At 35.1% G+C, this 26,898-nt stretch overlaps 1 long non-coding RNA gene across 1 annotated transcript in view; it reads left to right on the top strand.

Moving 5' to 3' along the window:
* The first annotated feature begins 906 nt into the window (after positions 1-906).
* LOC115834466 overlaps positions 907-26,898 on the top strand; it is a 275,808-nt gene continuing 249,816 nt past the window's right edge. The window contains exon 1 of the long non-coding RNA XR_004029383.1: positions 907-998. This is a non-coding gene — a long non-coding RNA (uncharacterized LOC115834466). The remainder of the gene's footprint in view (positions 999-26,898) is intronic.

Raw genomic sequence — 26,898 nt, 5'->3', positions numbered from 1 at the left:
TTGCACTTTTATTGCTATAATTATTAACTCGACCTGTGAGTTTTTCATAGAAAGGATTATGTCTTAGGCATCTTATACCTTATGTCCAACATGTTGTTGTAACCCCAACACCTAGCTCAAGCATGTTTACAATTGAGCTAAGATCCTCTTGAGAATGCTAAATGAGAAGAACAAAGGAGCTGTGTAATAAATAAGTTCAGCCTTTGTAATTATTCAGCCATGTGCTTCTAATTCAGGTTAAAAAAATTTGAAGGCCAAAGAATCTTTTTAAACATATCTTACAAAGGAAGGTAGATTTAACTATTTAAATGGAGTCATTGGCAAACATGTTCTAGGAAAATAATAATGAACTTGTGCAATCAAAAGGTGATCTTTACTATTGCTTTGTTAAAAATAGTCTTCTCATCTAAAACTGTTTTTATATATGCAACTTTGTGAGATCTTTTTATAATTCTTGTAATGGAAAAGCTAAAATGACATGTTATTAGGAATTTATCATAATATATAATATATAACATTACCTGACTTATGGAATGACTAAATATGTGGAATAATTAACTATGTTATAGTGAGATTCTCTTCTTTGTGGATTACATGAATGCTTTAGAAGGTCAGTGGCATTACTATTTCTACTGGAGAACTTTCATTTTTAAATATATTATAAAAATGACTTTCAATAATGACATAAAATGTAAAACTTTTTTTATTACAGGAATTATAAAACATGTTTGCACCAACTATTATTGTAATTTGTAATGCCAGTTATTTTGCTACTTTGCTGAAGTCCCCTTTTTTGAGCCTACACTGAACCTGTAATACTTATGGAAAGAGTTACCATAGCAACCTATATTGATGTCACAAGCTCAGGCTTCTGACTTCATTGCATAATGCAGTAGCCACTGGATTTGCAGCAGAAACACTGCTACAGAACAAGTGTCTTGGTTCACAGCAAAGAGGACAAAGAAAACAGCAAGTTTTAGGGGGTTGAATCCTGGATTGTGAGTCAGATTGCCTGAGTTCTTATTTTAACCCTGCCTCTCACTTGTTGCCTTGTTTTGAGTAATTGTGTTTACATGTGTGCACTGAGGTTTGAAGCAAGAAAGCTTCCATCTCTAGGATGGACAGAGCAGAGAAAAATTCAGGATATCTAATGTTTTGCATTTGGTAGAGAGCTCAGTAAAGCTAAAACACCCTAAAAATAACTTGGCAGGAAAGGAATTACTAATGCTTTGTAGTAGGTATCTAGCTAGCTCACAAAGATAAAAAGGACACTTTGAAATTAAAAAGCATCTGGCTGGGTTTTTTATTTTTACTTTTTGAAATGGTAATGGGTAAAGGACAAGATTAATGTCCTAATCTTAATTTTAGTAAGAATATGGAGAACTTGTACATAAATATGTCACTATATCTATATAACTATATTAACATAATGGTCTATTTAATGGGTATGATGCTTCTTATGTTTATACTGTATACATTAAAAAATAAATGTGTTCTAATTGTGTCATATAAATGTTGACTCTTATTAGAAAACAACTGAATAAGTGAAATGGGCTTGCTAATTTAAGATGACATTTTAAACAAATCCTGATGATACAGTTCTTAAAAAGATCTAACCTCTTCATTGGAGCCTATAACCTGTTCATTATTTCCATTGGTCTGGCTTCTTGTTAAAGACTAGATTTTAGAAATGAGATATGAATATTTTGGGATTTGAAAAGGCTCTTAAACAAATCAATTTCCACACCAGACACTAAGGTGAAAACATGATGTCTTTTTGTTTTTATTTTCTCTAAGGTAATAAGGCTAGACATTTTGATAAGGAGAACTATGACCCTTTATAACCTTTCTATTCATATGCTTCAATCATTCCAAATTATCAGCCAAAATATCACATGATGTAAACCTCATTAGCTCAATTCAATGTTGAATAGCCCCAATGAACACACAGTTTGTTATGTCTTAGGAAATTTTTAAGTTACTGTTGAAAAATGTAGAGTGAGGTAGAAGTTGGGGGCATATTTTTGAATAAGCACATAAATGCAAGTAAGCTCCACATTATAATGCAGCACAAGCATTTGTATGAGGTGCAAAACCATCTTTTCAGAGCCAGAATTTAGTGTACAGTGTTTTATAGACTAAGAATGCAAATTATTTCTTTCATTGTAGGCATCATGCCTATCAAATTAGCTAATGTAACCTTTGTTTTTACTAGCAAAAACGTGTGTTTGTGTGAATTTAATTCAACAGATTTTTATTCACTTTATTGACATGAAAAGGTCCTGAATGTATATAGTAACATTTTGTAAAAGAACAGGTTGGCCCCCATTTTTTTTTTTCATCTTAAGTGAGTGAGCAATATTGGTAACTTTCTGGACTCTATGTAGTCCAAGTGCTAAATTCCACCATTTCCTAAATACAACTTCTACGAATAGCAGAGACTCAGCACCCACTGCAAAATCATGAATATCAAGGAATCATACATATAGAAGGAGCTTTAGTTTATGGACCAAACTGAGATCTGATAGATTTAAGTAACTTTCCCAAAGTTAATTGGTAGAAGAATCCATACCTCAGCCAAGTACTTGTTCTATCACATTAGACTGTATAGATCCTGCTGGACAGCTTCTATCCAGAATCACCTCCTTGACTAATCTTGAAAATTCTGTACTGTCCATTTCTTGAGATCTGTTCTTTTAGCGAAGCTTGTGACTATAAACTAAATTTGGCTATTGATAGTTATTCAGTTAAATTTACTCAACATTTTGAAATGTCTGTGTGTGCAGAGTTTTATAGTATATAAAAACAGCATAAGAGTATTTATAAAACTCTGGTGGGGTGATATTACTTTGAAGAGTAAATCAACCAGAAAACAAAATCAGATGCACAGTAATGCTATCAAAATCATACGCATAAGAGTTAAGGAAATTCCAGGAAAGGGAATAATCAGAGGCAATGAAACCATGGACTTAGCCAAAGAACATTTCTTAGTGGTGTAATATTTCTTACCTTTTAAACCTTCTTCTGCCCTGTCTATTGCTCCCCCTCTCACCCTGTGTTTTTTTCGTCATAGAAGTAATCCATGTTTACTGTTGAAACATTAGGTAGAAGAGTTGAGCAAAAATAAAAGGATAATTCTATGATCGAGAGATTATCTACAGCATCTTCTGCATGTCTTTTCTCAAAATGTTTTAATCTCACCTGTAGGATCAAACATTATTTTTTTTAAATGGGAGCATATTCTGCATATTACTTTGTAACTTTTTCTTCTTACATAACAATATTGTGTAACAATTTTTCTGTGATTATAATTAGAGATTTATCTGAATTTCAGTTACATAAAATTCTATATATGGCTGTACCATAATTCATTTAATCATTTTGCTATTTTTAGACTGTAGTCAATTCCCGGTTTCTTGCTGACATAATTTATATATAAATTAAAACCTATATATGGCCAGGCACAGTGGCTATAATCCCAGCACTTTGGGAGGCCGAGGCAGATCACTTGAGGCCAGGAGTTCGAGACGAGCCTGGCCAACCAGTCTCCACTAAAAAAGCAAAAAATTAGCTGGGTGGGGTGACATGAACCTGTAGTCTCAGCTACTCTGGAGGCTCAGGCAGGAGAATTGTTTGAACTTAGGAGGCGGAGGTTGCAGTGAGCCGAGATCATACCACTGCACTCTAGCCTGGGTGACACAGCAAGACTCCATCTCAAGAAAAGCAAACAAACAAAAAACCCCACCTTTATACAATCTTGAACACTTATTCAGTTTTTTATTTAATTGAAAATTATTTTGTTCAAAGTTTTTGAGATATAATTGACATACACTCAGATGTTTTCTGATTGTAAAACCATAGAAGGGGAATAGCTGAGTCAAACGGTGTAAGTTATTTTAAGAATTTTGATACATGTTGAAAAACTGATTCCTAGAAATACATCAGTTGATGATGTCGTAAGAATGAGATGTATTTCCCTGCTCCTATGCTACTACTGCATATTAGCATAATTTTTAATCATAACAAAGTGCTAGAGAAAAAATAGAACTTTAATAAAATTTGTGTTGTTTTTGTGAGATCTTCTGATGTTGAACAGCTTTTCATATTTGAATTTAATTCAATTAAAATTCAAATTTCTTCTTTTAATTGACTATGTATATTCTCTGGTTAGTTACCTCTTGGGTGCTGGTCTTTTTTTTTTATTATTAATTTAGATGGGTTACTTTTATAGTAAGGTATAATTGATTGCCACATACCATGCTAATTAGTGTTCTAGTTGGCCATTTGTCTTTTAACTATGGCTTTCATTTATTTGTTTCATGTTATTTCATATTTTTTACATATACAATGTATTAGTGTTCTCTTTTATGGTTTCTTCTTTTGGCATCAGCCTCCAAAATATCATACAAATATTTGCCCATTTTTTTCACAGCATTGATTTTCTTTTCATTTATTTCTTCTAGAATTTATTTTGACTTAAGAAGTGAAATATATTCAAATATTTATTTGAATATCTTTCCAAGTGTTTTTCCCCACCCTTCTGAAATCCAAAGTTTATATGTAATTTAAAACATTATGTTGCATGATCTAATGTCAGTATCACAGTTTTATTTAATTAATTATGTTTAATAATTAAATAATTGCTTACTTGCTTAAATAAAACAATTGTATTGTTTAAAGCTTTTGGTATCATACTTATAATAATGTTGTAAAAAGAATGATAAAACCTATGCTTTCTCCAATGGGTATACAAAAAGGGGATATGGCACTAGACTATTTCCTTTCATTTGCTCTTTGAATCCAAGACTCACAATTTTATCTTTGTTGTATCTAGTTGAAATTAATTAATTTTAACTGCTATATTATATTTTTTATTGACTATATAATAATATGTTACCTTTTCAGGAGGCGTTGATTAGTTTATTTGTATTCAGTGCTTTACACGAATCTAGTAAGATGATTTTATGGTTTTTATTCTTAAGCTGTTAGTGAAGTGAATCACACTGGTAGATTTTTCTAATGATAAACTACTTGCAGTTTTGGCATCAACTCAACATAGTCATGATAGTATCATTTTATAGACTATGGGGGTTCAACTTAGTGATATTTTTATTTAGGATTTTCACATATGTGGTCTCCAAGGAGATTTTCCTTTCTCATACTATCCCTAGTTTTGATATGAGGATCATACTTGCCTTATAGGATGAGATTGGAGCATTCCTTCTTTTTCTTTTTTCCTGGAAAGGAAATTTTGTCTGTTCCTCTATTTATGGTAGAATTTTTTGTAAAACTGTTGGATTTTGCAGTCGTTCTTGTTGTTTTTATTGCTTGTTTTGAAGAAGTGTGACTCCTTGAATTACAGTGGAATTGCCTGTAAAGCTGTGTGAACTTTTGTTGTTCTTATTCTTGTTTGTTTGGGGGAGGGATGGAAGAATATGTAATTTACTGGTTTCAGTTCCTTAGTGGTTATATAAATCTATGTATGTATGATTTTGTTTGGAAAATTTCTACTTAGTTTTGTTTGGTAAATTATATTTTTTCTAGAAATTTGTTTTATTTATTTTCAAGTATTTATTAGTTTTGTCTTTTGAATGTCTGAGAGTCATTTTTAATGTTTTATTTGTGTCTTCTCTTTTTTGTCAGTATCACTAGAGAAAATTTTTTTCAGCCTTTTCAAAAAATAAAATTTTAACTTCCCTTGGCTTAAAATAATCATGATTTTATTACAGTTCATGATTTTGTGGGTCAGAAATTCAGATAGCATTTGCCTAGGTCATTCTTTTGTGCCATGTGATATTAACTGGGTTTATCTCATGGTATTTGCTGGTGGCTAGTCTGATCTGGAGAGCCTAAAATAGCTCTACTCACATGCCTGGTGCCTTCATAAGAACAGCTGGAGGGCTGAACTCACCTCAGTTTTTCCTTCTGCCCATGCAGCACAGGGCCACACCACAAGTCCTCTCCAACAGAGTAGTCAGACTTCTTACGTTGCAGCCAGTGCTCCAAGAATGTTCTGAGAGACAGAAAGTGTAAGTTCCAAGTTTTCTTAAAGGCTAGACAAAGAACTGGCAAAGCATCACTTCTGCCATATTTTTTTTTCAAAGTAGTCATAGAATGAAGATTCAAGGGAAAGGAAGTCATGCCTCTTCCCATTGAGATTAGTAACAAAGAATCGGGGCCATCTTTACTCCATCACATTGATCCTGTGTTCTGTGAGTAATTTAGAAACATGGTTATAAAATTCTAATCACGTGTATCCTTAACAGTGTGTCTCCTTGGGACCTGGAAGACATATCCATCAATTGCAACATATGATTCTAATTTGGATCCTGACTTGAACAAACAAAAATGTGAGATAATCAGGAAAATTAAACACTGACTAGATATTTGAGACTTTTTAAATAAAGGTATATGATGATATTTTGGTTATGTTAAAAACAAAAAGTCCTTGATTCTATAAAGTTACAAACATTTATGGATGAATTTGCCTCAGAGAAATATCAATGGGAATGAGTAGGTAGATTGGCTATGAATTGAATAATTGTTGAAGCTAGCTGAAATGTACATTTGCATTCCATATACTATTTCATCTACTCCTGTAGTTGTTAGAAATTTTCATAAAAAAGTTAAACATTTATCTTATTGATAATGATTTCTAATTTAATTTCATTGTTATCAGAAAAAGTAGAATACACACTTCCTCACTCCCACAAATATGCACACACATGTACTTATATACATACATATAAATTAAATGAGACTTGCTCCTTTAGACCTTCATATGTTCAATTATTCAGTTTTGATAAATGTACTATATGTGTTGGAGAAAACTATGGAATGTCTTTAATCTATTTGTATGTACATTAAATCAAGTTTAGTAGTCCTAAATTTTCACTTTTTTATATACTTTTTCTGCTTAAACTGTTGAGAAAGGTGTGTTTAATCTTCATATTTTTATAATGATGTGTTAATTTCTATAGTTCTAGAAATGTTTTGCATTGTGTGTAATTTGAGGTTATCTTTAGCGTCATATTACATGTCTAGTTGTTATATTTCATTGAGATTTAAAGCTTTAAATAGTATCACTTCTTGCTAATAATCTATTTTATATTAGAGACTATCTTTAGAATGTTGATATAGTTTTCCCAGCTTTTGTTGAGTTATTATTTACCTGCTCTATTTTTATTTTTTATTTTTAATTTTTTAAAAAATTATTTTTAGTTTTAATGGGTACCTAGTAGGTATATATATTTAGGGGGTACACAAGATGTTTTGATATGACATGCAGTGTGTAATAATCACATTTTGGAGAATGGAGTATTTGTCCCCTCAAGCATTTATTCTTTGTGTTACAAACAATCCAATTATACTCTTTTAATTTTCTTAAAGTGCACGATTAAATAATTAATGACTACAGTCACTCTGTGAAACATACAAAAACCAGTAGCATTTCTATATGCCAATACTGAACAATCTGAAAAAAAATCATACAAGTAATCCCATTCACAATAGCCACACATAAAGTTAAATACCTAGGAATTAAAAAAAATGGAAAGATCTCTATAATAAAACTATAAAACATTGATGAAAGGAATTAAAGAATATACCAAAAAATGGAAAAATATTTCATATTCTTGGATTGGAAAAATCAATATTGTTTCATCAAAATGTCCATACCAACAAAAGCAATCTACAGATTGAATGCAAAATACCAGTGACATTCTTCACAGAAATTAAAAAAAAAAGGCAATTTAAAAATGTATATGGAACCACAAAAGACCCAGAATAGCCAAAGTTAATCTGAGCAAAAAGAACAAAACTGGAAGAATTATATTACCCGACTTTAAATTGTACTACAGAGATAGCTCTATTCTGTTCCATTGTTATATGTGTCTGTTTTTATGTCAGTACCATGAAGTTTTGGTTACTATAGCTCTGTAGTATAATTAAGGTTCTTTTGCAGTTCCATATAAATTGTAGGATTTTTTTGTTCTATTTCTGTGAAGAATGTCATTGGTATTTTGATAGGGATTACATGGAATCTGTAGATTGCTTTGGGTAGTATGAACATTTAACACTATCTTTCCATTTTTTGAGGTCCACTTCAATTTCTTTCATCAGTGTTTTGTAGTTTTTATTATTGTTATTATTGTAGAGATCTTTCAATTTCAATTGTTTAATTCCTAGGTACGTAATTTTATGTGTGACTATTGTAACTGGGATTACTTTTTTTGATTTCTTTTTCTATTGTTCACTATTGTGACATAGAAATGCTACTAATTTTTGTATGTTGATTTCGTATCCTTCGACTTTACTGAACTTGTATATCAGTTTTCTTAGGTTTTTGGTGGAGTCTTTAGGTTTTTCCTAATATAAGATTATATCATCTGCAAACAAGGATAATTTGACTTCTTCCTTTCCAATTTGGATGTCCTTTATTTCTTTCTCTTGTCTTAGACTCTCTAGATTTTCAGTACTGTGCTGAGTAACCGTGGTGAGAATGGACATATATTTAAATCATTTTCTGTCTTATTTTATGTATGTCCCTTAAATAGAGCATATAGTTGAATTTGTTTGGTTAGTTTTAATTTTTTTTGTTTTTTAAGTGACAAGCTTGGCCTATACATATAAATATTGTGATTAGTGACATGTTTTTCTTTATTTCTGTGATCTTTCGTTTGTCCTTTGCTTGTTAATTTTTGTTTCACTTACCTTTTTCCTTCCCTAAGTCTCTCAGATTTTATCTGAAAATACTAGAAATATCTTTAAATTTACTCTGAATCTTGAAGAAATCTTTTAGATATAAAATAGTAGATTAAGAATCATTTTTTAAAAATTTCCTGAAGAAATTATTCCATTTCTAGCTTCCATGGTTTCTACTGAGAAGTCTGCTTTTATTTTAATTGTCATTCCTTTATAGATGGTCTATTCTGTCTCATTAGTTTTAAGTCTTTCCTTTAAGTTGTGGGATTCTGCATTTTTCTACAATATTTGTAGGCATAGATATCCTTCGTGTATCTCTCCAGAAACTTTCGTCAATTCTGGAAAATTTTCCAGTATAATATCTTTGAATATTCTTCTCATTCATCCTTTATAGTATTCCTTTCTGAGCTCTTCTCATTTGAGTATTCATGTACGCTTATCTTTCTTCCACATGTTGCATTTTCTTTTTTCTGTCTATTCTTTCTGTAATTTCTTCAGAGAAATCTGCCAAATTCCTAATTGTCTCTTGAGTTATACCTAAACTGCTAGTTACTTCATCTAGAACATTTTATTATATTTATTTTCATTATATTTTCCATTAGGTCCCTTAACCTTTTTTAGGTCGTTTTAATATTTTTTAGGAATACAGAGTTTGTTGAACACATGGAATCAAATATTGCTTTTTTAGATTGAAAGTTCACAAATTGTGTTCTGAAAAAGAAGAATTCCGGGTGAATTTCTATTGCAAAAGTATTAAATGAGTTTAATATTATTGGCTTGATGTGGAGGGAAAACATTTAATATTACATTTATCCAAAAAGTAAAAATTATCACTTTTTTCATAGAAAACTAAATGATTTGATGAAAACTATTAGAGAAGAATGGCAATTATGAATAATACGAATGCAGTTAGGAAGAGACTAAGATTAGAGAAACCAGGTTAGAAGCTCTTTTTCAATTAACCTAGGTATGGCAAAAGGGCTGAATTGATCTGGAAAGGAAAGCTACTCTCTAAGGGACTTAAGTTTTGGTAGCATTTAAGGAGTTAAAGGTGAGAGAAGGAATCAACGTGCCAGTAATAATAATGCCGATGATGTCATTACTACTACTGGAATATTTTATTTAATATTCTTTTTATGCACTGAGAATAAATATGAAGTTGCTAAGCTTTACAGCCTAAACAAGCTATGTCTATCATTGCATTCTGTATCCAACACCTCTTATATCCCAATTCACAATCTTTCAGCTTCATATCTTTTTTGTTTCAACTGCTGCTGCAGTAACCAGCTGTGCGTGGGTTCAGAATGATTTCACTTGGAACTTGACAGTGCCTTACTTTAAGGCCAGCCATGTGCTTCTTACCTCTCAATCCAGGACTCCCCTATTGAAAATGAAGTTTGAGTAATCTTACTTAGTACAAATGCACAGTCTGGAATTTCAAGGGATTTAAGTCCCAGTGAACAAACTTTGGACTAATGACTAATAAGATAAATGATAAATACTTTCCCTTTCTTCTCAGCTATCTATGGCCTTGAGGTGCAGTTGATGTGGCTGTCCATAGGAAAGTTCTATGACATGAAGAAGGGTAAATTAGTGCTAACTAGTTTAGCAACACACTCTCCAATCAGCTTCTCTTTCTTCTCTACCTTGTTTTCTTTTACACTCACTCTTTAATAAAAAATAGTAGCACATAAATCTTTACATTATGCTGTGCTTGCTGAGGTGCTGAGGCTAAAACACCTGCCCATATCTCAGCCTGTACTGAAGGGACATGGCTATTTCCTTCACATTTTTCAGAGAAGGATTGAATAGGGATGGACATCTAACACAAAGGGTGACGTACAATTCAGCAACTAAGCTAATTATTTTACTCAATGTGTACAAGGAGATGGGAGTCTGCTTCTTTAGTTCGTCTCAGTTCCACTTAACTCATGGATTATGAGCATCTAGCTAACTGGAATGTCAATCTATGATATATAATAGATTAAATACATAGAGATTATATATACAATATGATTTTTTGAGACAATACAGATCTTAAACTCAAGCCAGCTGATTCACCCAGGACTCAACCAAAGAATCAGCAATCTGTTCCAATAATGGATGGGAAATGGCCTATGGTGGCCTTACTGAGAGACTGTTCCAGTGTTATACCTTTCAAAGGGGTTTTTAAGGGTAAATTTGATATGGGAATTTTACTTTTAATTATGACTTTAGAACCAAGATGTTACCTTTATAGAGTACAGAATTTTGGGATGTGAGGAGATCTCTGCCAAAAAGAATAAATGTTAGAATGGCTTAAGAAGAAAGAGATGTGATATTGAAGCCAATGTTATGATGGATTGCCTTAGCCCTACTTTTCTAGCATTAAGGAAGATAAACAGAGCTACTAAGATGGAAGACACAAAGTTGCTTGAGGACCCCACATTTTTAAGTAGAGAAGTTTCTTTCCCTCCCACTTAGCTCCTCATTTCTGTAGCCCAGATCTTGTTCAGGCTTCTTCACCTTGTGGTCCAGGTAAAGGCATTTGAATGCCAACCATGTTCCTTATTAAAAATCTATAACACTGGCCGGGCGCAGTGGCTCACGCTTGTAATCCCAGCACTTTGGGAGGCCGAGGCGGGCGGATCACGAGGTCAGGAGATCGAGACCACGGTGAAACCCCGTCTCTACTAAAAATACAAAAAAAATTAGCCGGGCGTGGTGGCGGGCGCCTGTAGTCCCAGCTACTCGGAGAGGCTGAGGCAGGAGAATGGCGTGAACCCGGGAGGCGGAGCTTGCAGTGAGCCGAGATTGCGCCACTGCACTCCAGCCTGGGTGGCAGAGCGAGACTCCGTCTCAAAAAAAAAAAAAAAAAAAAAAAATCTATAACACTGTCAAGAAGTAGTATTATCCCCAGTTTACAAGCGAAGCTGAGGCTCTGAAGTCTAGGTGATTTACTCAGCTAATAAGTGAAGGAGTTAGAGTTGAAATGTAGGCAAGTCTAACAATAAAGCTTGTCCTCTTTCTGGCACGCAAGACCCTGTCTTTTATGTTGCAGACTCTCTGGTCTTATCAGTTTCTTGGGGTTGACTTGGAATGCCTTTTGTAGGAAGTAGGAGAGGTCATGTATTTCCCCCCTTATATGATAAAATTTTCCTAAGAGTCCTTAAATTATAACGCTGCCATCCTTTCTTTATGGCATTGCCAAAAGTGGAATGAGGTAGTGGGACCAGAAAGGAGGCTAGAGGCCATGCCCTGCAACAGTGGCTCAGCTACACTTCCCTTGATATCTGTTTTGACTTCAGAATCCTTTGTCTTATAATTTTGGTGGCATTTAGGTAAAGCCTAAATGTGAAAGTGGATGGTTTAGTTTTCCTGATGGAAAATTTGATTTAGCTCTCCAGTATGTTGCTTGTAGCCTGTTTGTAGATATAATTGTTTACTTAATGAGGATGCATCCTTTCAAAGCACTGCCTTTAAAATGAATTTCCATAGATTTACATAAATTCCCTGGGGATCACTATAATGTGAGCAAAGAAAGAATTGCCCAGCTGTGCACTGACTTAATGGAATTATGATGCTTTAGGGCGTGGGCTCTGAAAAATATATCTGGGGGAAATAGTCACTCAAACTGTTGGAGAAATAATTCCTTAAGTGAATTTTCTCTCATTCCAATAGAAGATTTTAGAAGCCAGTATCAACCCAAGGTTTTTAAAAAAATTTGTCTTAAGAAAAGCTTGTGAAAATGCTGTTCATTTAAGAAATAATTGGTTTTATTTGAGAATGGATGTTAATATTTTGTTATAGCAATTTTCAGGTAGAGGCATTGATTTTAAAATAATCTGGTTTAAAATGAAGAGAATTAGCTAATGCCCAATATTTCATGCTGTCAAAACTTGAAACTAGCAGCATCTTCAGTACATTTACCCTTAAATGTAATGAGGGTTCCACACCTCATCAGGGCCAGAATTTATTAGTATTGATTTCTATGTCCTTCACACCTTAATCCTTGTTGGTAATGTTTAAAACTCCAGGAGGTTATCAGTTTAATGGGCTCAAGGGTTTTATCTATTCAACTTACTTTGCATCTTTCTTTAGATGGTGGTGTCTCAAACAATTATGTGGTTTTATACTCTGTGGCTGGTTCTATAGGTCAGTTACAATAATATAATAACAAGGGTAAGATCTTACGATTCCCTTGGCATTGGAACATAGTACTGTGAATTATGTCCCTTTCAAGATAATATCTCATCCTTAGCCAGCTGTCTATAAACGCATATCTTTGGTTTAAGGGGACTTATTCAAGAATATGAATTGATCAGTAATAGTTTATATCCTGTGTTGGAAAAACAACCACCAATATTGAGTCAATAGGTTCACTTTTGTGTATGAATACATAAATCCATCAATAAATATTTAGCAATATATAGAAAATTCTCTGTGGGAGAAGCAGAATATTAGATATTCTTTTCATGGCATCAAGGAGTGTTTACCATCCATACCAAAAAAAAATAACAATAATAACTAACAATAACAATAACATGAAATAACAATAATATGAAATAACAATAATATGAAATAATAATATGAAATAATAATATGAAATAACAATAATAACTGACACATATTGTACATTCATTATGAACAAAGATTTTTCTTTCATTATTTCATATAAACTTCAAAGCAACCTTATGATATAGGCATGCTGATTATCCCATTTTACAGAAGAAAATAGAGGCACAGAGAGGTTAAATTACTTGCTTCACAATTAGTGTGTAGGGTAGCTGGGCTACCAACCTTGAAACTTTGACTCTATACCTTATGTTCTTTTTAAAATTCAATTCTTACTTTTTTATAATAAAATATGCTTATCATACCATTTTAACTATTTTTAGTGTGGATTTCAATGGCATTAAGTATATTCACACTGTTTTTGCAAGCATCATCGCCATTTATCTCCAGAACTTTGCTCATCTTTCCAAATTGAAATACTGTGTCTATTGTGCAATAACTCCTAATTTCCCTCTTCCCTCCAGCCCCTGGCAAACACCATTCTACTTTCTGTCTCTACGAATTTGACTACTCAAAGTACCTCATGTAAGTGGAATCATATACTATTTGTCCTTTTGCATCTGTCTTATTTCACTTAGCAGGTCTCTGGAGTTCATCCATGTTATAGCATTTATCGGAACTTCATTCCTTTTTAAGGCATGGATAATACTACATTTGTTTATTTGTCCATCAGTGGATCCTTAGGTGGCTTCCACCTTTTGGCTGTTGTGAATAATATGCCTCTATGAACATGAGTGTTTCAATGTCTGTTTGAGTCCCTACTTTCAATTCTGTTAGATGTGTCTGTTTTCTGTTGCTGTAAAAGAATACTATAGACTGGGTAATTTATAAAGAAAAGAAACTTATTTATTACAGTTATGGAGGCTGGGAAGTCCAAGGGCATGGCACCAGCATCTGCTTGGCTTCTGGTTAGGGCCTTTTTACTCAGTCATAACACGGTAGAGGCAAAAGGACTAGAGAGGATGCAAGAAAGGCAAAAGCCAAGAAAGCTGAGGAAGCCAAGCTTGCTTTTGTAACAATCCACTCTGTGACAACTAATCCATTTCCTCAAAAACTAAACAAGTCTTTCAAGAAAGACATCAATCTACCTTAAAGACCTGATCACCTCTTAAAGGCTCCATCCCCCATCACTGTTACACTGGCAATTAAATTGCAATGTGAGTTTTGGCAGAAATGAACCACATCCAAAACACAGCAGGATATATACCCAGAAGTGGAATTGCTATATCCTGTGGTTATTCTGTTTAATTTTTTGAGGAACTGCCCTACTGTTTTTTATGGCGGCTAGAGCATTTTATATTCTCACTAGTAATGCACAAGGATTCCAAGTAATTTCTCCACATTCTGGCCAAGACTTTTTTGTTTTTATTTATAGTTTTCACCCTAATTTGTATCTTATTGTGGTTTTGATTTGTATTTCATCAAGGATTATTGACTGTTTGTAAATCTTCTTTAGAGAAAGGTCTGTTTAAGTCATTTGCTCTTTTTTTTTAATGGGGGGAGTTTTATTGTTGCTGAGTTGTAAAAATTATTTATATATTGTGGTTATTAATCCCTTATTAGATACATGATTTATAAATATCTTCTCCCATCCCATGGGTTGTGTCTTCACTCTGTTGATAGTGTTCTTTGATGCACAAAATTTTTAATTTTATAAAGTTCAATTTATTTTTTTTTATTTTCTTGCCTGTGTTCAAACCATATGCTCTTAACTACTACACTGAAGCATACAATCAAGATTGTAATGTACGAAATTATTTGGTACCAACCATATCTCCTGATGATGAAATGAGAATGAAGGTCTGCGTTGTTGAGGAATGCAATGAAGAAAGCAATGAAACCTAGTACATTATAGATGTGTTTAGGGCATGTTTCTTGGTGTGAGTTTATTTTTCCACAAGAACTGAAAAAAAAAAAGTTGATTGAACAGTATGGCACCTCCCTGTCCTTTCTTATGTGTTTCTTGGGCATTTAATAGAGGACAGAAGGGTTGGAGAAGGGGTGGGTTGCCTGGTGGTGAATAGGTAGAGTTGCCCATCTCTTAGCTGAAGATACATCGTCAGGATGTTTTCTGGTAGAGATTTTATTAAACTGAATTTAAAGCAGTAAAACAAAACCTCTCTGCAGTCTCATTCACTCCCTGCCACTGGAAGCTCACTTTTCCTTGGAGCTTAACCAAGACAGAAAGTGAAAGAGAAAAAAACAATCCTTTCTCTTGCCTTTTCTTCTCTCTCTAGAACAGCACTAAACTCTGTCCCCTGGGTATTATTGGGACAGAGGGGATAGACAGAGAACTGATCCCATATTGTGCTCCTTCGCCTGAAGAAGGTGTTGTGGGACTTCAGAGTTCTTTGCTTCTAACTACATACCCCGATTTTTGTGTTTTTTTTTCCCTCTGCTTTATAACTTAGCCCTCTTGCTCTTTTTTTTTTTTTTAATTTGTGAACTTGGGATACGTGGAAATTAAACTTTTTTTTCTTTTTCTCCCTATGTGGTTTGTAGATTATTAATTTCATGCCTCAGACTCAGAGGTTATGCACAGATGCTGTAACAATAACAATTGGCAAAGTAAATAATAAAAAACATCGTCCTTCCCACGCAAGCATAGGGCTAAGCCTCAAGTACTCACATTGTAGGCACGTGCTTTCTCTAGGCTCTTAACATTCTCTACATTTAAGGTAACCATAAAAGGGGTTTGCAAATGTAATGGTGATGGCTTCCAAGCTGTCAGGAAGTTTGCAATACGAAGAGCTCTTTTGTAAGCCTCCTGCTAAACCTCCATAGCCACAATATTAGATGTAATAGTTTCCTCTTCTTGCAATGGCTTGGGTAAGAGGGGTGAAGATTGTGATGCTGCTTGATTGAGCAGCAGAGGAGATGAAGATAGGAGAGCATAACGAGGGTCTTCTAGGCTGACCTGACTGAATTTCATATGATGATCTCCCTGCCAATATAGAGACTCAGTGGTCCAGTAAACCCAGAGTTTACTCCCTGTAAACTCAGGGTTGCAGTGTCCTGGTCATCTATGGACTCCAAATGACTTCATTTCACCTTCCAAGGTCTACTCTAGCTTGACTTCAATTATCTTACACAAGGGAACAATGAGGTCTCTGTTCCATAGCAAAGGCCAATAAGAAGATTCATTTTGAAAAATAATTTTAATAATACTATTATTCATTGTGCTAGGTGTTTAATATTTCATTAAATTCTGAGAACAACTATATAAAGATTTTATCATTCCCTTTTCCTAAGGAAATTGAGGCTGGGGAGGGAAAGGGAATTTGCTCACTGTAATTCCATCTGTGGCATGCAAAGCTTGTAGTCTGAGCAGGTCTCCCAGGTTCCACAGCACCTCCTCCTTCCCTTCTTTGCCTCTATCTCTTCCTAGTCTTCTCTCTCTGGCCTTTGACTGTTATTCCTTTCAAACTGTTGTTATAGATTCCAGAAACCAAAGGAGAAACAGGGATGCTTTATATGGGACTTGTTAACTGAAATTAGAAACAATTACTGCCTTTTGGAAGAGAGAGCTGCTGTTCCTTCAGCATTTTAGAACATAAGGTCGGATATAATCCAGACATTAGTTGATGGTCCTGTCCGCATGATAAATGAATCTAGTACACACTCCGTTTGATGTCATTGTTGTTTCATCCACTAGCACAGTTGACTAAGGAGATGTGAGATGCAGTTTTCACACTGCTTATGGAAACCACTGGGTGAAAGAATTGCTGCACAGGTGGAGATATGATCATTCAGTTGCAACTAGGGCAATTTGCAAGAGAGAATTGCTGTTGCTCATGCTGAGGCCAATGACAGGCCTTGGATTCTCACTTCATGGCAGAAACTACTTCCTGACACATTTTTTCTTTCTGCAGCTCAGTCGTTGGCTTATTCTTACTTGTTTTTATTAGAATAATGATTTTTTGTAGTGTCAGTTTCATAGCACAATTATTATTCTGCCAAATCCAGTAATCATGTCAAATTAACAGCATTATATATTGATTTTTAGAGAGAATAGGCTTATTGAGCTTTATTTGTTCTTGAATAGGCTAATTTGAAACCCCCCAAAGCCCCAGTAGGGTTAGACAATGCTACTAGTATATATAGTTATCCCAATAATTTAAAAAATGTTGTATTTTCTTAAATATAGCATAAATATCAGAGTTCTAATCATTTTTCAAATGATGCTTACCAAATAATAAGAAAAAAACTCAACTTTTTGCCTGTTGAGAATTATAGCAGAGGTGCTTGACAACTTCCTTGGCATCTTGAAAAAAAATTATAAAAAATCTTTTTCTTGAAAAAAAATTTACAACCAGGTAGAAAGTGTTTCACTTAGTAGCTGTTATCATGAGCTATTAACAGATATAAAAAGAACAACCATATCTATTTCTTAGATGGTCACTAAGTACCAGGAAAGGAGGCAGAGGACATGTCCTTAAGCTGTAAGGTATTTCTAAAGTTAGTGCTTTGGGTGGGGAGTGGGCATCATCTTCTTCGTCATCATAACAATAATAGCAAACAGATAGCATACCAAGGTAGTAGGCACTATTATGAACAATTTACATGTCCTAATTCATTTACTCCTCATGGCAAACCAAGGAGGTAGAAACTATTCATGTCCCTACCTCACAGTTGAGGATACTGAACCATGAAGAGGTTAGGTCACTTGCCCATGATTACACAGCTACTCAGGAGAGCCAAGAATAAAACAGCTTGGTTCCAGAGTTTATGCTCTTACCCACTACCCTAGATGGCAACATTTATTGAGGTCGTATTATATGTCATGTCATGCATTATGCTGGGCACTGTGAGGGGAGTGATAAAACTCATTCAAGGGATTTATAGTCGAACAAACATGTATATAATCTCTCTCCTTCCTACCTTGAGAGGTCATTTTCAAAGTTTCTGATGGTAAGGAAAAAATTTCCCCAACTACCTGTGATTTATGTGGATTTATGTTAACAAAGAAACACTGCTGTCCATGAATGAAGTGTCACGAGGATGCTCTCAAAGTTAGAATGAAGCCTTAACCATCACTGCGCCAATGACCATGTACTGAGCGCTTTCACAAAGTAGGCATTGCACTAAATACTCGTATGTAGTCTCACAGAATACCCACAACTACATGAGCCAGGACTTTAATTCGAAAGAATCACCATCTCCAGCCCCACCCCTGCATTTGTGCTTTTGGGTCAGTTTTGTTGGATGTACTTCTACGCAGTATTCTTGCAATGTGCCTTGAGTCACAGGGAAGTGAAAAATATTCTCCTGTTGGTTTCATGGTTTCAGCTGTGAGACATCTCTTCTTACATAAAACCCAGAAATCATGTCCCACATTCAAGACAGTCTGTTTTTATAAATTTTGTAGGGGGGGATAAAAGCCAGCTAATTTCTACACTCCACTGATCCTGTTATTTTCATGATCACACTTCCCTGCATTTCTAGTTTCAGTTAGGGCTGAAAACAATGTGCCAAATTGCAGGAGTGTCTATTCTCAGAGTGCTTCCCTCTCCGCAGACAGATAGGAGGTGGTTCTTCGTCTCACCCAGATCCAGAGGCTCACTGGACTTCTTGCTGTCTATTAGATATAGTAGACTCTTAGAAAATGAGCAAGCTTTAGAAACCTAGCTAGAATTTGAGGGGAGTACTTAAAATGAACTTCAAAAACATTTAAAGGTTTGCCTTCTGATGCCCTTTTCTGGCTTCAGCAGCTAGAACCATGAAATGTTAAATTGGACAACACTGGGCTATAAATATCCATGATTCATATTTGAATAGCTAAAGATTTCATCATAATACAAACAGTTCAGTTAAACTCTATGTGAAATGGTGAAAAGACCCCAATCATGAAGACTCTCTCATCTGCGAAGACCCATCTTTAGCTGTTATAAAACCCCAGTGTCAGTATTTGATAACCTTGGCCATAAAGTTTGAAGAACATTTCTTTCTTCTGCATTGCCTCCTTATATATAAAATGTCTGCACAGGTGCAAAGAATACTAGACAAACAATTGAGAGAGAGGAGCTAAGGCGAGGACACTCTTATTTTATACTTTTGTGTATTGGAATTCTTAAAAAACAAATACATTTTACTTTTGAAATTTTAAAAGTACTTTTAAAATAAAGAAGTTGCCAGGCAAGGTGGCTCATGCCTATAATCCCAGCACTTTGGGAGGCCAAGGCAGGGGGATGACTTGAGGTCGGGAGTTCGAGACCAGCCTGGCTAACATGACAAAACCCCGTCTCTGCTGAAAATGCAAACAGTAGCCAGGGGTGGTGGCAGATGCCTGTAGTCCCAGCTACTCTGTAGGCTGAGGCAGGAGAATCACTTGAACCTGGGAGGTGGAGGTTGAAGTGAGCTGAGATTGTACCACTGCACAATCCAGCCTGGACAACAGAGTGAGACTCCATCTCAAAAAACAAAACAAAACCAAAAACAAACAAAAAACCAAGTAAATTGTTTTAGATTACTCAAAAGAAAAGAAGCATATGCCTTCTTTGTTCTTTGTTGAGAATAAAAAACAATATTCTCAGGGAATGTTAGCCATTCCCTCTCATAGTCTTAACCTTCACTTGAACACATGCCTAAATTTGCATAACCAGTTACTAAAATAATTTTCACATTAAAGCAACCATTTTTAAAGGTCTTTTGTAGCTCTTTAGTTTCAGTCCAATATCACTTATTGTCTTTAGTTGTCATTTCTCTCTTAGACTCATTGAATCATGAATAGTCTCTCATTCTTTTTCTCTTTCTCACCAAAGCAATCATTATTTACCTGCCATACTACATGACAAAATAGTTTGAGTGATTTTATAATTATACGTTTCTGAAGCTGTGCTTTTCGTTGCCAAAAGTCAGAACTGCCAATCTAATGCATATTTTTATATGTAAGAAAAAACTAAAAATAGGTGATTTTTTAAAAGTTTGTCATTTTATTGCATCACCCTTAGTAAAATTATAGCTCCAGAGCAGATACTATGAAAACATTTTGATAGGGCAGTTTTCTATTAGCAGTATCATGTTCTTTTAATGTAAATATCAGAAATATCTGTATTGCCGACAGAATATAAGAGAAAAAAGTAGGCTAAAGCCTTTGGCATCTTTAAATTAAATTTGTTTCTCATGATTACAGAAATGCAAGAACACATATGATTTAAAAAAGAAAAAGCAGTTGTTATCTATAAAAAGTTCCTGGTCTTCTCTGCCAATGTTTGGAGACAGTTTTAGCTGGGAGAAAAGTGAAGTTTATCTTCACAGCATCTGTTCACCTTTCTTTTCCCTTTCCTAAGTTGCTATTTCTGTTTCTGGAATATTTATGCATCCATGCTCTCTTTTGGAATGCTTCTGATAACCTCATTTCCACTTAGATGTTCACATCTGATAGCTTGTTGTTTTCTTTCCAGGGAATATATTTTTAAGTAAAAAGATTAAATCTATAATGGTTGACTATTGAGTGTAAGTGAACAGGATAATCTGGGAGATGGTCATTTCCCAATGCCTCAGAAGTGATAAAATGAATATATATACGTATATATATACGTATATATATATAAAAATTAGAGTGTGCTTTACCTATCTTGGTATTCCAGTAAAACACACTTTGAGAGAAAGCATATGAGTTGAATACATCTTCTATGTATTAAATCCTGGTGATAAAATTGTCTTTTCTTACATTTTATTTTTGCTAATACCATTATTATCATTTTAAAGTTCAGGTTTTAGCTTACAATAATTTAGAATTACTCTGAATTTAATTTTTAAAAAAGTAGCCCAAAAAATATTTTATTTCAATACCTTTGTATTTAAAACATCCAGAAACTTGGAATGGTTAAAGCATCTATTCTGAAACATTAAATAATATTAATAATAACAAGAAAAATATTAAGAATGTACAGTGTGCCAAACACTATGCTAAATTATTCTTATGGATTATGGTTTTTAATATTTGCAGAGAACTGTAGGTTGTGGGAATTATTTTGTCTTTTCCACAGAGGAGAAACCTGAAGCTTAGAGAGTCCACGCAATTGGTTCAACTGTCAAACCAGAAAGTGGCAGAATCAGAATTTGAACCTCATTCTGTTTCCCTCCACAGCCCTTGTCTCCTAATCGTTACACTGTAGATCTAACTACATGTCTTGCCCATCCTTATTAAATGCTGCCTGTGTACCAGGCACTGACCTCAGATACTTATATACCTTTTCTTTCTCTTTAAATCATGCTTAAGTGGGCTGTCCAATTTTACACAGCTTAGGAGTAGCAGAGCCAGGGCTCAGATCCAGGTCCTATGATTTAAAGTTGAGTAGTGTTTCTACCACAGGAAGCTAACCTCTCAATCAAGCCAAGTCTGATATAAAGCATGGCGAAAGTTAGAGGTGGGATCTTCAGTGACTATCCACTCCAAAAACTTTCGGGCTACCTTTACAACAAAGGGAAGTATATAGTTCTCAATTTTGCGCTTTCTGAGCAAGGCATTAATGTAAAGTCACAACTAAACTTAATAGTTGCCATGCATAATTTCTAAGTAAAATATTATCCATTCTATATATGAAACAATTTAGGTGAGGATATTTTGTTTTTAGCTGCCAGGAACTGATTTACTCAATGTTAAAGTTTAACTGTTTAGGGTACTGTATTTCCAATAATGAATGAGGAGCAGGAATGTTTTTGTGTAATGATACAATTGATGCAGGGCAGGCAAGCCCCAAAGTGCAGCTCAGCTTGCTGAGTTCTTGGCTTTGCCCAGGACAGAATTCAAGAGCAAGCCAGAGGTAGAAGAACAGGCATTACTGAAGAGGCAGTGATCCGCCTGCCTCAGCCTCCCAAAGTGCTAGGATTACGGTGTGAGCCACCAAGCCCGGCACACATTGATTTTTAAGCAATCACACTTTCCAGGCCGGGAGCGGTAGCTCACGCCTGTAATCCCAGCACTTTGGGAGGCTGAGGCAGGTGGATCATGAGGTCAGGAGATCGAGACCATCCTGGCTAACACGGTGAAACCCTGTCTCTACTGAAAAATAGAAAAAAATTAGCCGGGCGTGGTGGCGGGCGCCTGTAGTCCCAGCTACTCGGGAGGCTGAGGCAGGAGAATGGCGTGAACCCGGGAGGCGGAGCTTGTAGTGAGCCGAGATTGTGCCACTGCACTCCAGCCTGGGCAACAGAGCGAAACTCCATCTCAAAAAAGAAAAAAAAACCCACACTTTCCAATGCAGTTTAAAATGTAATCTAATCGTCACTGTATTACATTCCTAGGGCTCCCATAACAAAGTACCAGAAATTGGATGACTTAAAACAACACAAATTCATTGTCTCACTGCTCTGGAAAACTAGAAGTTTGAGATCAATGTATTAGCAAGGCCTTGTCCTTTCTGAAGTCTCCAGGAACAAACCCTTCCTTGCCTTTTGCAGCTTCTTATGGTTCCTGGCAATCCCTGGCATTCCTTGGTTTAGAGCTGCACAACTCCAATCTCTGCCTCCATTTCCACACGGCCTTATTCCCCTTGTCTGTGTGTGTCCTCTCCTTTTCTTATGAGCATATCATCATTGGATTTTGTACCCATCTTAATCCAGTGTGACCTCGTCTTAACTAAGTACATTCTGGGGTTCCAGACATGAGTTTTGGGGTACACTAATCAACCATCTACAAAATGTTGGTGTGTGTTCAGGCACTTGTGTGGCACTCAGGACACAATGGTGAGCAAAAATCAACGTGGTTCTCATCCTCATGGATATTACAGTCTAGCATGGAAATTATACATCAAATAATTGTGATATCAAGAGTACTGAGTTTATTAAATTATTGGTATTTCTCACAGTTTATAGCATTAATAATCAGATTACACCCAAACTCTCATCTCCAAATACCATATACCACTAAAAGAAGCCAGGGGATTTTGGTGAAAGGTCTGATTCACAGTTTGGAGTAGGAAATAGACTAGATATCTATCTTGTTACAGAAAGGAGTAAGGAAATCAACAAAGACGACTGGGTTTGTATCAAAATGTCTTAGGAGCCAACTTGAAGAGGCTCCTACTGGCCAAAGATGGGACAATTTAAGCATCAACAGGAAAGCATCAAAACCACATCAAAACACATCATGTGTTAAAATTCATGAGTACAAAATGATATTTAAACTTTGGAGGATGCTACGGAACCCACTTATTATTCTAAAAACTTATTCTTTGTGAAAGGATCAAGCATTTAACTTGCTTTTCCTGAGTAACATCTTCAGAATAACCAGAGCTGGCGAAGATAGATTTCTATCCGTAGGTGTATGTGAGCTAACATATGATGAAGGGATGACAAAATAATACCATATTTTAAACCCCTCATGAGATAATAGATCTAGGCACTGATCACTAATGGCTAGTAACATCACCGAAAGACAACTGGATATGATGTGCCTCTACAAAATATTCTGTCCCAAATTTGAACCGGAATTAAGTCATGCTTCTTAGGTCTAACTACCAATTTACAGGAACACATTAAATGACACGATAGAGAGGCAGCAACAAAATCTTAGAATATTATGAACCCTGCAGAAATCAATGATCTGGTTTCCTTAACAAGTGAATTGCCAGGAAAAAAAATTAGGGAGTGAGGGCCTTTTAATGGAAAGGGATAAAAAACTGTCAAACAAATGCAATATGTGGTTGGTTTGGATTCAAATTCAAACCAGCTCAAACAAACAAACATGTATTAGACAGAGAAATTTGAACACAGTATGAATAGTTGATGATGTTAGAAAATATTACTTTCTCTTGGAGTAGCAAGGATGATGACATTTTAAGTATGTTTATTTCATTTTTTTTTAATTTTGAGACAGGATGTTGCTCTGTTTCCCAGGCTGGAGTGCAGTGGTGTGATTACAGTTCACTGCAGCCTCAACCTCCCAGGCTCAAGCAATCTCTCACTTCAGACTTCCAAGTAGCAGTGACCACAGACACACACCACTATGCCCAGCTTTTTAAAAATTTTTTAATTTTTTATTCTTTGTAGAGATAGGGTCTCACTATGTTGCCCAGGCTGGTCTCAAACTCCTGGGCTCAAGCAGTCTTCTCACACTGTTGGGATTACAAGGGTGAGACACTGTGCCTGGCCTGATATTTTGACTGTGTTTAAAAACAGAGTTCTTATCTTTTTGAGGTGCATACTGTAATATTTATGAATGAAATGGTATAACAGTGGAGATTTGCCTCAAAATATTCCACTTGTGGAAAAAGGAAGAAGCAGATGGGAGAAAAGATGAAACAAGCAGGAGCCAAGAGCTGGGTTTTGTAGCTGGGTGACAGGTGCATGGAGACATCATACTTTACTTTTTTTTTTTTTTTTGGTATTCTCTCTTTTGTCAATGAGAAGTAAAAGAAGAGAAAAAACATCAATTAGAAAATAGAAAAGAGCCCTCCCTGGTGAATTCCTGCTTCTCCTCCATGTCATCATAGGTGTTGATGGTGCTTGCCTCTGGATAATGCTGACTTCCTCTAGAGGGGTCACCAAGGTAACACTCTATTCTGTTGCGTCTTCAGGCAGGGAACATGGCAGAGTTATGAGGTCGGGCTCCCTTGAGGTCTTTTAAGTATTGAATTATGAATTACCATAGGAAACTGTGAAAGGTGATGAAGACCACAGGAAACTGTGAATAAAGCTGTCTACCTTTGATTTTTTTATTTTTATTTTTTTATTTGTTCTTTTTTTGTTTTTTCACTTACATGCTCCTTAAAGGAAATGGAATAGAGAAATCCCAGGAGAGAAAGTATATGGTACATGTGAAAATGGACACCATGTTTCTCTTTTTCCTGGGCGTGAAAAACTTAGGCTAAAAAATAAGTCAACAGTGTAAACAATAGCTACTTGATGTTTTTTAAAAAACATTGTGTAAATACTATCTTTGAGTGAACAATGTTTGCTCATAACGTTACCTATATCATTGTGAATATTCCTTCTTTTCCTGAAATTAATTGCTACTTGAAACTTAAGTCAAATTAGAGTTGAATATTTGTTTTTAAATTACTTAAGTTCTTTCTGCATTGTTTGATGACTCTATAAGAAAATTTATTATCGTAGAGTCTGTCAGAAATATCTTCTGTTGAAAAAGATTTTATTATGGGTTATATATACTGCTGTAGGCACAGGAGAAAAGACGATGAAAATATCAGTATCTACTTATTGCAATTCATTAAATACATGTGGCAATCATAAAAACAAAATCATAAACTTATTAAGATATACTATCAATAAGTATGCCTTAATAAAATATAAATTGCATCAATCAGGCAAGAAAGTAAATATGCTGACAACACCTACATGTATTCCAGCTTTAACCTTTCTCTTGTGCTCTAAAATGACAAATTGACTTTTGGACATTTCCACCTCGATGACCTTCCCACAAACAATGACAAATCAATACACTTAATTGAGTTCAATTCTGCTTTTATATATTGAACCTCTTTCAGGAGATGTGTCAGGAGCTGAAGACACAGAGATAACTAAGATCTAGCCTCTGATCTGGAGAGGTCACAAATAAAACACAATTGGTTTTTCACCAAAACTTTCACTTTCTTTTGAGCTTCCTGTCTTAATTGATGGCAGCACACAATCCCCAAAGCTAGAAACGTTTGAATCATCTTTGACACACTTTGCCTCACAAGCAGCATTCAACCCATTTCCAATTCTTTCTGATTTTGCTTGTAAAAATTATCTGATTCTATATCCTCTCTTTCAGTTCTGTTAGTGACTCACTTTGCACTTGATTATTTTTCTCCCAGACTATTGCAACAGCCTCCCAGCTGATTCCTCTGCTTTCAAACTTTTCCCTTTCCCCGCACCCATCCACTGCCCCACCAGAGTTGCTTCATGCAAACAAAGATCATACTTTATCACTCTGCCGCGATACAACCTTTCCTAAATGCATTCTGTGCATCTTTGAAATCTGCAGGAATTTCTGCAAGGGGTCACACGAAGGCCCGCAGAGGACATGCGGATGATCCTAGGGAGAGAAGAGCCCTTACTCTATTGAAAGGGACAGAACTACCCCACTCCAGCCCTGTGGCAGTGCAAGTCCAGTTTTGTCTAAATTTTTTTTTTCCATCAGAAGCTAGAAATTCTGATTTCTTATTGATATCTCTTTGTTTTAAAATGTTGGCATGTATTTTAAAAGCACTTTGTGGGCTAGTTTGTGACCCCCTGCTTTTGTGCCTGGAATCGCACATCATTTTGTAGTGTTGCAAACTTCTATTCATCTGTTCTCAGGACACAGATCAAATGTCCCTTCTCTAATCCTCATCTAAATTAATAGTTCGGTAGTTTAAACTTCTGTAAATTAAGAGAGTTTATTCTGCCAACGACTCAACAAAAAACTAGCAAAAATGGTATGTTAAATGATATGTTACTGATAAGCCAACCCAGGCATTGGATGGAGAAAAAGAGCACAGAAATGGATAAAAATATATTAATTGTCTTAATTATTTAATATAAAAGTAACTATTTTAAAAAATGATAAAACCAAAATGCTCAAAGACAAGATGTCCAGGACTGCTTTGGTTTTCTTCAGGTAACTAAGGTAGTCATGAGAATGGAAACATAGAATAATTGTTGATTTTGTTCAAAATATATAGATAAGTAAAAGTAAGCAACTAAAAAGACAAA

Source organism: Nomascus leucogenys, chromosome 3 (genome assembly GCF_006542625.1).
Source record: "Nomascus leucogenys isolate Asia chromosome 3, Asia_NLE_v1, whole genome shotgun sequence".
Classification (NCBI taxonomy): domain Eukaryota; kingdom Metazoa; phylum Chordata; class Mammalia; order Primates; family Hylobatidae; genus Nomascus; species Nomascus leucogenys.
This window is presented reverse-complemented; position numbering and strand designations above follow the sequence as displayed.